This window comes from Panthera pardus, unplaced genomic scaffold (assembly GCF_024362965.1).
Source record: "Panthera pardus isolate Hobbes unplaced genomic scaffold, ASM2436296v1 HiC_scaffold_13, whole genome shotgun sequence".
Classification (NCBI taxonomy): Eukaryota; Metazoa; Chordata; class Mammalia; order Carnivora; family Felidae; genus Panthera; species Panthera pardus.
The window spans coordinates 35,784,324-35,798,775 of NW_026526688.1; the positions used below are offsets into that span (position 1 = coordinate 35,784,324).

Genomic DNA, 14,452 nt, shown 5'->3' on the forward strand with positions numbered 1-14,452 from the left:
GTAGTGATGCAGGGGTGCCTAGCTGGCCCAGTCAGTGGTGTGTATGACTCTTGATCTTGGGGTTGTGAGCTCGAGCCCACATTGAGTGTAGAGATTACTTAAATAAAACTTAAAAAGAGGAGTGATGCAGCTTACCCTGGCCTTTTGTGTCAGAAAGACCTGGCTTGAATTTCTGCTGGCCAGATTAGTGACCTTGGGCAAGTTACTTAGGTTCTACCTGTTTTCTCATCTATAAAATGGGTACGTACCTCACTGCGTTACTGTGAAAATTTAATGACATGAGCTATAGCAAGTCACCAAGTGCCTGACCTACATACAAAAAGCACTCAATCAAATGTTGTGATTTGATTATAATTAATCCACTTTGACTCCCTCCCAGCCCAGATACTGAGCTGCTAATGGAACTACTGGGAATATCCCTATGGCTAACTTTATTCCAGGCCTGTAGCACACACATCCCACGGGTCTCCCCAACAAATATACCAGGGGACATTCCAGGCTTTAGCTGCCACACATGGGGCATGCACAGCATCTGGAGACAGAAAAATATCTCTCTTCAAAGAATGTACTTTGAGTCACACAAAGGGATGGATTAGCCATCAGCAAAAATAGGAGTAAAGTGTTACTTTGAGACTAACAACTCTCAAATCTACACTGAGAACCAGAGGTTAAGTTACAGTCAGCAGGTGGGATCTTAGGCTGAAATGGCTAAAATTCACTGTACAAAGAAAACCGTCCTCTACCTGGCCACACTATAATCTGAGGCATGTGTTGTACTATCAGAGCGATGGAGAGGAGGGCCACGTGGATTTGTCAAAGGAGGGCAAAGAGATGATGAGGTCAGCAGCTGGTGTCACCAGCACCAACGCCGCTAAGCCCGTGACAGTTATGGATTCCTTGAAGAGAAGCTGGGATACTTATCTTCACCTAATAGATGAGGAAACCTGGTTTCAGAGATTAGAAAACATGATCCATAGGCAACAAGTCAAGCAGATTAAATTTTTCATGAACTGAAGCCAGTCTGAATGATGGGAAAGTCAGCGTACTCTGAACCACTTCGCCACTGTATGGAGACATAAAATACGCACCCTGGGTCCCCAAGGAGGTCCGCAAAATCCTGCAGGTCTCTAGGCAGCTCTTCCCAATTTTATTTGTTTACTTATTTAAGTAAATTAAGTAATCTCTGCATCCAACGTGGAGCTCGACCTTACAACCCAGAGATCAAGAGTCGCATGCACTACTGACTGAGCCAGCCAGACACCCTAGCTCTTCCCAATTTCTATCAGTGCCAACAAGCACCCCAAGTCCAGGCATAGCATGCGCTGAAGACCTGTGCAAGGGACCCCACAGGTACATGTTAGAGGCTAGCCTGTGTTACAGGGTGTCTTCTTTCTGTACAATCACTTCAACAAAACAACGGTCCCCACTTGAGCTATATTTCTCAAATTTATCTGCAGCAACTCCAAAACATCCAGAACAAACAAACAAAATCACTTCAAGTGTGAGACAGCCCACATAACTTGAAAAGCTTTGCCTGTCTGGGCATTCATGTCAAAGTAAGCATTTACAAAGAGTATCTGTTCTCCGTTAACTCCGCGGCCCCTTGGCCCCTCGGTGTGGCTGGGAGAGCCTCCTGAAATGTACAGGCAGAACCTCCTGCCTGACCCAACACTCAAGACATGACCCACTCCCCTAAGAGTCTAAAAACAACTAGGAGGGCAGTTCAGAAGTCCTGGTCCAGGGATCCTGGCATTGCTAAAGACACTTCAAATTCAAGTGACCCTGGCCTTTTGGCAGACACAAAAGGGGAGCTTTCTGTTCCAATGGAGATTTTTTTCATTAGCTGATAGTTATTCTTAGGGGAAAAAAAGAATTTATAGAAGATTGTCTGGAGGAAAAAAAGGAGAGAGGAAGAGAACACATACAGCTCTTGATGCAGCTGTAGGGTGAAGCTAGGCAGGGGTCCTCACCACATGGGCCCAGCTGTGGGAGGAAGCCCGGGTCTATTAAGGCTGTAGAAATGGGCGGGCCCCTGGGTGGACTCCCCCCAGTCCCAGGGAGCCAAGCCAGCTGCCCTCAAGGACACCTTCCAGGAGTAGTAAGAAGAGTGAACAGGGCAGGGCATGAAAACAAGCTGGAAAGAGACAAAGGCTCGAATGTGCTCTTGGCTCAGAGGACCAGGCCCTCCCACTAAAGACAAGTTGGAGTCTCTCCACTCCTTTGTTCACCTGGCTTGGGTTCAAAGAAGTAAATTATTTTAGTGCCTTTAGGTCTGCCTCCAAGGCGCCAGAGCCAATCCTCCTAGGGGGAAATAAAAATCCTAAAGGAAAGTCAGCAAGAGATGCTTGCTCTCAGACCTTCTGTGAAACTTTAGGTTTCCTCACTATCTTGGAGGCTCCTGAATTAGGATTCCACTTGCCTGCCATCCCTTCACTGGATCCAGAAGTATCTCATCCTAAAAATGGCACTTCTGTCCCGTGGACATAGTTTAACTATCGTACTTAACAGGCTGCTGGTTATCTATGCCCATTTACTAGGAGCAAAAACATTTACTTCTAGCTAGAGTGTCAAAGCAGCGACTGATTATGACGCTTGGTGCAGAGGTTGGACATTGGGACCCAACAGGCCTGGGAGTGCCAGACCTTCAAACGTCCACTCCCTTCCCCAACTACCAGCTGGCCAAAGAGACCACCATTCTCACTCACTCTTGGAACCTTCTGGGTTGAGGAATGAAACACGAAGACTGAATGCTCCAGAGACAAACATGGGTAAGGAACAACTGTTTCCAAGGGCACTGGTAAGCCACAGGAAATGGGTGAACAATGTTGTCTGTAAACCCACCTACTTGTGCCTATTCTGTGCCCCTCAAGGCATGGGCTATGTGGGAGCACAACAAATTATAAAGCTAGAACTCTTAAGCTGAAGTCTTACCTGCAGGTCGAAGGGTAGCAATCAGAGGAAGGGCAGCCTCAACTAGGTTTTTACAAAAAGCACTTTACTTAAAATTGAGAAAAGGTTGATTGTCTATACAAAAGAAAGACAGAAAGACACTGACCATGGGGGTTGAAGGGGTGGAAGAGGAGGTGTGGGTGGAGGGAAGGGGAAACTATAGTGATAGAAATGATGGCTCCCCAGAACCCCTGGCCTTAATGAATCACCTTAAGCTTTCCCCTCAATTGTTTTCTCCCCCACCTAAAATCCAAAGGATGTCAAAAGAGGTGTCTAGTTCTCTTATGTTCCTCTTGGGAACAGACAGCAAGGACACTAAGGTACCTATGACCTCAGTACACATTCAGGGCTCCAGGCCTGTGACTAGCTACAAGGCCCCAACTAGCTACAAGGCCATTCCCCACCCCTCGAGGGTTCTTTCCTGGTCAACAAGTTCACTTCTGTAGAACACGTTCAAATAGATTGGTCTTTCTCCAGTCTCTACCCCCACCCCATTCTAAGGCTGTGACCTGTCAGCCCAGTAGGAATGTCTCCCCAGGAGACACTCCCCACTAATGGTTAACTATTGCAGATGGGTCCAGGTGACCCAAGGGGGCAACATTCCTGAGCCTCCATTAGGAGACGTGCAAAACCCTGAAACTTGCAGACAAAAGACAAAGCCAGGGGGAGGGGAAGAGGAGGGGGAGGTCTTGAGGAATCAAATCCTCCCTCCCGCCCCGGCGTTCAGTCTTAGTGGGTCCAAGTACCAAAGAAGTGTACTTCTAGCTTTGGCAACAGAAGGACCACTGGACCTGGTATGAGAAGGCCAGTTTGCAGCAACTCCAAGCAACGCACTGAGCTCACTAGATCTGTTTCCTTAGTTCAGAAAGAGGAAAATAAACATGCAGAGTTTTGAGTATTAATATAAAGTATGTTGAAACATTATATGAAAATAAAGACTTCTGAGTTAAGATGGAGAAATGAAATTGGCATCACAATTTTCCTTCCCCTGATCATTGATATTTGAGTACCAAGGGGCACCTGGGTAGCTCAGTCAGTTAAGCATATTCTTGATTTAGGCTCAAGTCACGATCCCAGGGTCATGGGATGGAGCCCCATTGTCGGGCACCATGCTGAGTGTGGAGTCTGCTTGAGATTCTCTCTCTAGCCCTTTGCATGCTCTTTTTCTCTAAAATTTAAAAAAGAGGGGTGTCTGGGTGGCTCAGTCGGTTAAGCGGCCAACTTCGGCTCAGGTCATGATCTTGCGGTCCATGAGTTCGAGCCCTGTGTCGGGCTCTGTGCTGACAGCTCAGAGCCTGGAGCCTGGAGCCTGTTTCAGATTCTGTGTCTCCCTCTCTCTCTCTGACACTCCCCCGTTCATGCTCTGTCTCTCCCTGTCTCAAAAATAAATAAACGTTAAAAAATAAATAAATAAATAAACTTTGAAAAAAAAAATTTTTAAATAAATAAAATTTAAAAAAGAAAATTTTTTTGAGTAAAAAATCAGAAAAAAAAAAAAAAGAGAAAAAAAAAAAAGACACCAACAGCAACCAAACACAGAGATGGGCATAATCTGATCAGTAACTTCAAAACCAGAGGCAAGTTAAGAAATGCAGGATGGGGGCGCCTGGGTGGCTCAGTCGGTTAAGCATCCAACTTCAGCTCAGGTCACGATCTCGCGGTCCATGAGTTAGAGCCCCGCGTCAGGCTCTGGGCTGATGGCTCAGAGCCTGGAGCCTGCTTTCGATTCTGTGTCTCCCTCTCTCTCTGCCCCTCCCCCGTTCATGCTCTGTCTCTCTCTGTCTCAAAAATAAATAAACGTTAAAAAAAAAATTAAAAAAAAAAAGAAATGCAGGAGGCACCATCCATGGCTTCTCTCCTAGGCCTGGCCCAGCCCTCACAGCCACAGCAAGGACAGAGGAGCCAGAATTCTCACTGACCTCTCCCAAATCTGCAGGCAAACAGCTGCCAAATCTTTTTTCTCTTCAATTAAGGAGTAGTGGGAAAAGTTGCTGGGAAACAAACAGGTGACACTGGAACAAGAACAATGAGCGACTCTCCTGGAGGGAAATCAGGGCCCCAAGGCCACATACTGAACTGGGGAAGTGATCCAATTCCCAGTGAGTATTCCTCCCCTTCCAACAGACCTGAACGCACCTCCTATATACGTGGCCGCCCACGCCATGGGGGCTGCTACCAAAACCCAGAATCTGGGGCAGATCCAGCTCCCCCACCGCAGCTCCTCTCCACTCGCTACAGGACACAGAAAACAGGTCATGAATACCCGGCCCTCAACCCTGCTGTCGTTGTGGTGGAGGGGCAAGTCAGCCTCAACGTAGTGGGAAGAAAGTCTTGTTTTAGAACCGACAGAACCCAACAGCACTAGCATGAACACGATGAGAATAGCAGGCGAACCATGCAAAAGACAAAGATGTCGACCCAAAGTAAAACATTAACTCCAGAGAAAGCAATTCCTCACAACTGCTTCACACTGCAGAATAAGTTAATTAGAACATTAATGCAATAAAACCAGAGCTCAAAGGTGAAATTAGGGGCGCCTGGGTGGCTCAGGCTTAAGCCTCCGACTTCGGCTCAGGTCATGATCTCAGTTTGTGAGTTCGAGCCCCACATCGGGTTCTGTGCTGACAGCTCAGAGCCTGGAGCCTGCTTCGGATTCTGTGTCTCCCTCTCTCTCTGCCCGTCCCCTGCTCACACTGTCTCTCTCTGTCTTTCAAAAAAGGAATAAATGTTAAAAAAAAAAAAAAATGTTTTTTAAAGATGAAATTATAAAACAAAGTGACATCAAAGGGGATGCAGGCTTACTAAAAAAAAAAAGAACAAAACATCACTAAAGAGCCAATAAATAAATTATCATGAACAGAGAACAGAATTCTGCCAGTAATTTAAAATAGAAATACTGACAAAAGAAGGTCTGAAATAACCACAGTGAATGTAGAAGGAAAAGACAGATTAAAACATGTAATGAGGGTGGCTCAGTTGATTGAGCGCCCAACTCTTGATTTTGGCTCAGGTCATGATTTCACAGTTCGTGGGATCGAGCCCCATGTCGGGCTCTTCGCTGACAGTGTGAGGCCTGCTTAGGATTCTCTCTCTCCCCCTCTCTCTCTACCCCTATCCTCCACTTTCATTCTTCCTCTTTAAAAAAAAAAAAAAGTTGCGGCGCCTGGGTGGCTCAGTCTGTTAAGCATCCAACTTCGGCTCTGGTCATGATCTCACAGTCTTCGAGTTTGAGCCCACATCAGGCTCTGTGTTGACAGCTCAGAGCCTGGAGTCTGCTTTGGATTCTGTGTCTCCCTCTTCCTCTGCCCCTCCCCTGCTTGCACTCTCTCTCAAAAGAAAAAAAGAAAAAAGAAAAAAGCAATGAGGAGCACCTGTCTGGCTCAGTTGGTAGAGCACATTGACTCTTGGTTTCAGGTTGTGAGTTCAAGCCCCACAACTTAAATATCTGACGCAGAATGCTAAACTTAAAAAAGACATTTTTGGGGAAGCTGGGTGGCTCGGTCCGTTAAGCATCTGACTCTTGGTTTTGGCTCAGCTCATGATTTCATGGTTTGTGAGTTTGAGTCCCATGTCAGGTTCTGCACTGACAGCATGGAGAATGCTTGGGGATCCTCTCTCTCCCACTCTCTCTGCCCCTTCTGTGCACTCGTTCTCAAAATAAATAAATAAACTTTAAAAAAAAAAAAGACATTTTCAGGCATCTCAAAGAAAAATTTCCCCCAAAATATTTTACTACAAAAATTGATACATATTAAAACTTCTCTTAAGTGGCAGAAAATTCAGACAGCCTTCATCTTCACCAGAGCAACCTTCAGTATCAGAAGAAAAGGCAACAATGTTTACATCATTGAGAGACACTGTGAAAGAGAAACCCACATACATTGTTCCCAGCCAAGATGTCACACAAATCTATAAGGACAACAGGCAGAAATTTTCAAGCATGAAAGATGTCAGAGGCTATAGTCTCCTTCCCAGAGTGAAAAAACAGGAGAATGAAATTAGCTAATAAAAATAAAGGTCACAGGAATGCAGAAACCATGATAATGCACTGATGGTAAACATTAAAGCCCTTCAAAAAAGAAATGAAGATTTGAGTGTCTGACTCTTGACTTTGGCTCAGGTCATGATCTCACGGTTCATCATATCGGCCCCAAGTCGGGCTCTGTGCTGACGACTCAAAGCCTGCTTGGGATTCTCTCTCCCTCTCTCTCTGCCCCTCCCCTGCTCAAAATATTCTCCCCTAAAAACAAACACACACACACACACACACACACACACACACACACACACACACGGGATTATGGCTACAGGACAGAATCTAAATGCTACAGAAATGGACAAATTCACTAATAACAATTAATACAATCAAAAGATGAGGGGCACCTGTGTGGCTCAGTCGGCTAAGCATCTGGCTCTTAGGCTCAGGTCATGATCTCACAGTTCGTGAGTTCAAGCCCTGCATAGGGCTCTCTGCTGTTAGAGTGGAGCCTACTCTGGATCCTCTGTCCCCACCCTGTCTCTGCCCCTCCCCCATTTGCACTCTGTCTCTCAAAAATAAATAAAACATTAAAAAAAAAAAAGATGAGAGGGGTACTGGGTGGCTCAGTTGGGTAAGCAACCAACTCTTTTTTTTTTTTTTTTTTTTTTAAAGTTTATTTATTTACTTTGGGAGAGAGTGAGACAGTGCAAGTAGAGGAGGGGCAGAGAGAGAGAGAATCCTGCTTGGGATTCTCTCTCTCTCCTTCTCTCTCTGTCCCTGCCCCACTCTTGTTCTCTCTCAAAATAAATAAACTTAAAAAAAAAAGTGCAAATGCTAATGTCCTCATCTTTCATAGCAGAGTCAATAAATACTATCTAAAATGGGTAGTTAGAGGGGAGCTTGACTTTGGCTCGGGTCATGATCTCATGGTCTGTGAGTTCCAGCCCTGCTGTCACCACAGAGCCTGCTTTGGATCTTCTGTCTCCCTCTCTCTCTGCCCCTCCCCTGCTCATGCACTCTCAAAAATAAATAAAACATTAAAAAATATAAAAATAAAATGGGTAATTATAGATATGACTCACAAAGTTTTTTAAAACCTCTTTCATGAAATAATCTCTTGGCAAAAAACATTTCTTTAAAGCTTAATAATTCCTTTAATTTTGCTAGTTTCCTTTTCTTCTGTTATATTCAGGGAAAGTTTAAATACTTTTTTACAGGATTATTTATTTCTATATGCATGTATCCATGAGTATGCCTGGAGGGTTATCCAGAATAGTATTCATTTAATAGTAGTGATGACTATTTGAATGGTGGGATTTGGAGTATTTGCCTTTTTTTTTTTTTTTTTTTTTTTTTTTTACTTCAACTCATTGATGGGAGGTGGGGGTATGGCAATACAAGAAAACATGGGTGGTTATTTTTATAGTCATGGGGTTAGGGAGAACTTTGTAAGTATGGCACAAAACGTACAACTTGTAAAAGCAATGATCAATACATCAGACTACAAACACTGCCCAGTGTTCTATAAATAATGAGCATACTCCCAGTGTTCATGGTCAAACTAATAACGATACAGTGGTCTGTTTAAGTACCAACAGACCCACTTAGAAAACCAGTCATCTCACAGAGTGGTCCTCAGGTAAATACCACCCTACTGGCTCTCTGGAGTTCAAAGAATTTTGAGAAAAACTACCCAGTCTGCGGCCCTCCCCACCCACCAGATGAACACCATCCAAGAAGCCACTCTCCTCCAGGGCAAGCTGAAGCCCCTTCCCAAGTACAGGGCAAACAATGTAGCCAGCAGGCGGCCTCACCCAAGAGGCCCAGGACTCAAAGGGCCCGTTCTTCTGCCCCCTCCGGCCTTCTGCTTTTTTAGCTCTCTTACAAACCCTAAAAGGACGTCTTCTCTTCTCTCAGCTCCCACTACCAGATCCTTAGCCTCAAGCTTTGGCTCAACCAAGGCCACCCAGCATGGGAGATTTCCAAAAACAATGCAGAAGGTCTGGGGGCAAGGAGCAGGGTGGTGTTACCAGGAGGCAGTGCCTTTTTACTTAACCCAGGAAACCCCATCACTGGGAGGGGCAGGATGAGAAAACACACACAAAAAAGTGGGGACACAGAAGCAGGGAACAAAATTAGAACCAGCAGCTTGCTGCTCCCTGTCGGGTAATATTTACTGAGCCCCCACTGTGTGTGTCAGTGCCTGTGGGAGGGAGACTGGGAAGGGCAGAGCCTGGTGTCGGGCCCAGTACAGACAGCTGGAGGTGGGGGAAAGGGGTGGGGGTGGGGTGGCTGGCGGCTGATTTAGCCACCTGCTGAGCCCTGAGTGAAGGAAATGACTGCCAGGTCCAGACGGCTGGACTAGTAGGGGAGAGAGGGAGTGCATTTGCCAGGCTCCACCGTTCAGCAGAGAAGTCTTCCAAAACTAACTAACTGAGTCACACAGCCTGGGGAATAGTGGCCAGCTGGGGCTTCCCCACCAGAGGCCAGGGCAAGAGTCACCGCTGTTCTGATCATTCATCCATCACCACTTCCCAGACACTCAGTTGCAAAATTCTGACCTGTTGTCCCTTAAGTCCACTCCTGTTTGTCAGGCCATGTGGCTCAGGAAACATGGTACTCACGTCCACCACTTACGTCACCTGCTTGAAGCAAAACTCTCTGACTTGTTATTTGAGGTCAAATAAATAAGAAAAATATATCATCTAGTGGCCAAATCATCAGACAACATGACAAGTTGGGCAGAACTGGGTTCAAATTTGGGGCCTGCCACAGGGACACTTACCGTGTGTCCCCAGCACAATTAAGCTATGAAATGTCCCACCTCGCAGGGCACTTTGGTAAATGAGAGAGCTTAAGGGTCACAGCTTTAGGTCTGTTCCTTCTGTTCCGTCCCCAGAGCTCTCAGGCCAATCCCTTCACCCAGAGCTGACTCCTGCCTATTCTCAGAAGGCAGCTCAATTATCTCTTCTTCCAGGAAGCCGTCTTGGACCAGACTTTGGGGACTCTTTTCCAACTACTCTGGACTCCCCATTATCTGGTCTCCCAGGGATCCTTCCCAACAGATTTTTGTTCCTTGAAGGCAAGGAGGGCCCTCCCTTTAGCCCTCCCCAGAACACAGTGCCTAGACCAGTGCTGGGCAAACAAGGAAGAAGCAGAGGATTTCTGTTAGAAGGCATGAAGTCATCACTCCTACACCCAGATAGGAACAGTGAACTCAGTGCTTCCTTCCAGAGACATCCTGTCACCCCCACCTGGGGCCTACAGACACTATCTGAAGTCAGTGGCCAACACCACTCACTCTCTTCCAGACTAAACAATCCCCATTCCTTCAATTTCAGTTATATTCATTGAACTAAAAGCTACCTACACCCATCAGACTCAAAAACTGAGTGCCAGAGTTAACTTATTCAAGACATATTCATTGCATGCTGGCTTCATACGAGGAATAACGCTCAGTACTGGGGATGCCTAGTACCTGTCTTCACAGAGCAGGGAAAGCAAACAATTCAACTTGTAAGAACAATGATGAAAAGGTTTACCTGTTGTTCAGGGTTCGGTTAGGCTATTTAAGCAGAAAGGGATTTTGTGTACCATATTAAATGGCTTAGAGAATCACGGGAAGAGCTGGAGAAACACTGCCGATGGAGGAGCTCCTCCCCCAATCGCAGTACAGAGATGGCTGCTGCCATCGTGTAGCTAAGGCATCAAGAAGCTGCCTGCTCCAGAATTATGTCACCCCTGCCACCGTCTAACACCCACAAAATGGACATCCTGGGGTCCATCCTGAGGAAGAGGAAAGCCATACACGTAAGACTGGAGTGCAGCTAACCGGCAAGTCCAAGTCACAATGGCAATTTTAGTGCGAGGATGCCTGGCAAGTTTTTGATTCTCCACTTTCAGTGGGTTGGACCATAATTTATTATCCAAAGTAGTGGGCTTGATAGTGAAAGGAGGCGCCATTAATAAACACATGGGGAGAACAGAAATAAACCGCAGACCACGGATGTCTGGTGAAGAAGCCAGTGCACACTACTCATCATGGATCATGACAAGGAGGGGTACAGGAGGCTGTGGAGAACACAGCAGGACAGTCAAATCTAGTGTCAGAGATCGGAGGAAGCCTGCAAAGACATATTACTGTAGCAGAGACATGAAGGACATGTAAAAGCAGGTCAGGTAAAAGTAAAGGGAATGGGGGTGAGGTGGAATGTTCCAGAATGTAGCTGAGTTTGGAAAGACTCAGTTAACATAGTGCATGTAAGGACTTCAGAGTCCCGTGGGGCCAAGGCAGGGACAGGCCATAGGCCACGTTAAGGTGTCTGGACCTCATTTTCAGTAGAGACGTGATCAGATTTGTGGCTTTAGTTTATCAGCCTGGTTGCAGTGTGGAGAAGGGGCTTGAGGTGGTTAAGAACCGAAGTTGGGGGACCAGGAGGTTCTCTGGTGGCCAGCTGAGAGAACACAGCACTCAGTTTGGTCTAAAGAGCCAGGCTTCTTTCTCCCTGTTTCAACACAGCCTGGGGTGTTTCCTCTGCCACTGCAGCCACTGGCCTCAGTTTTCCATTAAAGAAGTGAATAGGCTCCTCTCTAGCCGCTACTAGGGGAGGAATAAGCCACAACATTGTCCTCATAACCAAAGTATCAGAGTGAGTTCGAGAAGACCAACCCACCTACCGCCATCATTTCCTAAATCACGCTGAGACAAGTCTGCTTAACTGTCCTGCTGTCATATGAGGGCCATTTGTAAATGCTAACTCCAAACTCCCTGGCAGCAATGCTGTGGGCAGAACTGGCCACCAACGGCTCTGACAAGAAGTCTCTTATGCTGTCTTCTTCCCGAAATGGGTTAGGAATTATCCTCTGAGCCTCAGGCTCCCTCTGGTAGGTGAGGTGGGCTCTTCTCAGACAGTGAGCCTTTATAAGACCCTGAGCTACAGCCAGCAGAGGCATGCTGGGTTTCCCTGGCGCAGTGAAGCTCTCTCTATAGAAGCCAGGCCCTGGGCAGCTCCACAGCTCGGTCTGCAGGAGCCTATCTTTGCCCTGAGGCCAGCTGCTCCACCCACCCCTCCCCTCCAACGTCCTGCTGCACCACTACTTCCCCCTTCACAACCCTTCCATCCTCAAGCCCGCTCAAGCCCCCCACTCCTCCTCAAAGACTCTGGACCTTGCCAATCTCTACAGCTCAGATGCTGAACTGTGTGTGATTTTTCCAGAAAAGTGGCTCTCAAAGTGTAGTCTCTGGACCAGCAGCATCACCATTAGCTGGGGAAATGTGTTGGAAATGTAAATTCTTAGCCTCACCCAAACTTGCTAAATCAGAAACTCTGGGGTGGGGCCCAGCAATCTAGTTTGAGAAACTCTTCAGGTGATCTCGATGCATCCTAACATCTGAGGACCACTGCTCTCAGAGCAAGATCTAGAGCTTTCGTTAGAGTTCCAGAGTTCTTCACCAAAGAGGGCAACCCCTTCCTGCCCAGCAACTGCTCCTGCACATGACCAGAGGCCACTATAGACAGGCATAGGCTCCATCTGGGGCCTTAGATTTCTCAGTGACCATCAAAGTAATTCGTTCTCAGCAGAGTAATAAATGAGCCTTATTCTCATGAGAAAGGGGATTACTGGGGAAAAGAAAGAAAAAGCCCATATTTCCAAATCGGGGAAAGTGGCAGGAAAGGGAAGGGCACTGAGTAATTACATTCCTGAATCGTAATTCCTCCATTTTCCCTCCCACTGTCCAAACTGACCACATGGCTCATCACTGGCCCAAGGTTACTGGCAGTCACCATCTGATTACTGAAGCAAAAGGCTTTACCACATCCTCTGCTTCCTCACTGTGGGCCTCGCCATGTGACCAGAATGTCCCTCTTTCTACCATTCCTGAAGAGAAACCAGTGCCACCCACAGCTTCATGCTATCTGCTTACACACTCCGTCCCTCCCCCCCCTCCCCTCCCCAGCCCCATGCCACCTTACCTGCTGCTATAATGCTAACTTTGGGCACTCTCCTCTACCCTACAGCAAACTCGGAGCTCAGTCCCTCCACCTGTAGTTAAGGCTCCGTGCAACTAGGCTCTATCTTTTCACCATAACCTGCCTCTACTCTCTGGCCTGGACCCTGGGTTCCACCCGGAATCCTGCCTCTGCCCCACTTTACCCCAGCACCTCCTGTCTCTACAACCCACAGGCTAGGAAGTCTGATTAACTTGTTAGAAATGCCTGTCAGAAAGTCTGCATGTGTTTCCAGCACTTTCTCCACAAGGTTATGAGGGCCTGGATGTGTTTTGTTTGTTTGTTTGTTTGTTTTAAAAAAAGAAGGCTGACCTGCAGGCCAAAGCTCCTTCCCTGACCCCAAACCCTCCCCAGCACAGGCCCTACCACCCCAGTAAACACCCTTGCCTTCCTCTGGCTCCCAACAACCCCGTCTTGATGGTATCCTCTCCTAGAAGGCCAGGCTGGTTTTAATGTTTTAGGCTAACTTCCTAGGTCTTTCATAACAGTCCTGGGTTGCTAGGACCTAGAGAAGTACTTGCTGCATGAATATGTAAATATTCATTTGAACTTGCATATGGTATGCAGATATACCCCCACCTTTTCTAGAGATTACAGAATGGCTGGGATAGACTTCACTGCCCGCTTACAGCCAAGGAGTCAAGGGCAGGAGTAGACGACTATCTTCCCAAAGCCCCCTCTGTAAAGAAGCAAAGGAGAGCATGAGGATCTGACCCTTTTCCCTCCAGATGGTCCCTTCTCTGCCAGAGCTCTAGAGAGGCTGTCAAGAGCACAAACAGATGGATTCCAGAGCAAAGGCAACCAGGTTTCTGGCTCCTATCACACTCAGATACAGACCAGGGCCAACAAAAGACCCAAAGGGTACAGCTCCCCTTCCCCAGGTTAAAATATCCTCAAGGCTGTGGGTATGGCAGCAGTCTGGGCATTGTGGTACAGAAGTGACTTCCTATTTCCACTTGCCCTTCCACTCCCCTACCTCCTATAACTGCTTGCCTATTAAAAAGGGATCAACATTCTGACCAGACTTAAAGGCTTACTCCTCTCTCGCCAACCCCAACCCCAACCCCAATGCCAAGGGGCAATCAGACTGCCTCCTGGAAAGGGTTTCTGATTTTAGCTTGCAATTCAGACATGCTGTAGTTTGGGTAACTTTCCACCCCAAACAGAGAGAAAAAAGAGAGTAATTCTTAGGGCTGTATTGTTCACAATAACAAAAGCCTTGGAGGCAACCCCAAAAGCCCATCAGCAGGAGTGGATGAATAAACTAACCAATTCTCACAATGGAAGAATAGTAAACAAAAGTGAGTCAGCTACTGCTACATTAACACTGAGTGTACATTACAAGATGTTAATAACAACTGCCTTGTGAATACCACTCATTCTTCAAGATCTCTCCCCTCCAGGAAGATTTGGAAGGACTGTCTGAAACTGAAGACACTACACTGTAAACTCCCTGAGGACAAGAGCCCATTCCAGTTTTCCTTGTAAAGCCGATGGGGCACAGGGAATTTGA

General features: G+C 46.8%; 1 protein-coding gene across 2 annotated transcripts in view; it reads right to left on the reverse strand.

Moving 5' to 3' along the window:
- SLC39A14 (solute carrier family 39 member 14) overlaps positions 1–14,452 on the reverse strand; it is a 43,510-nt gene that overhangs the window by 14,316 nt on the left and 14,742 nt on the right. The window lies entirely within an intron of this gene.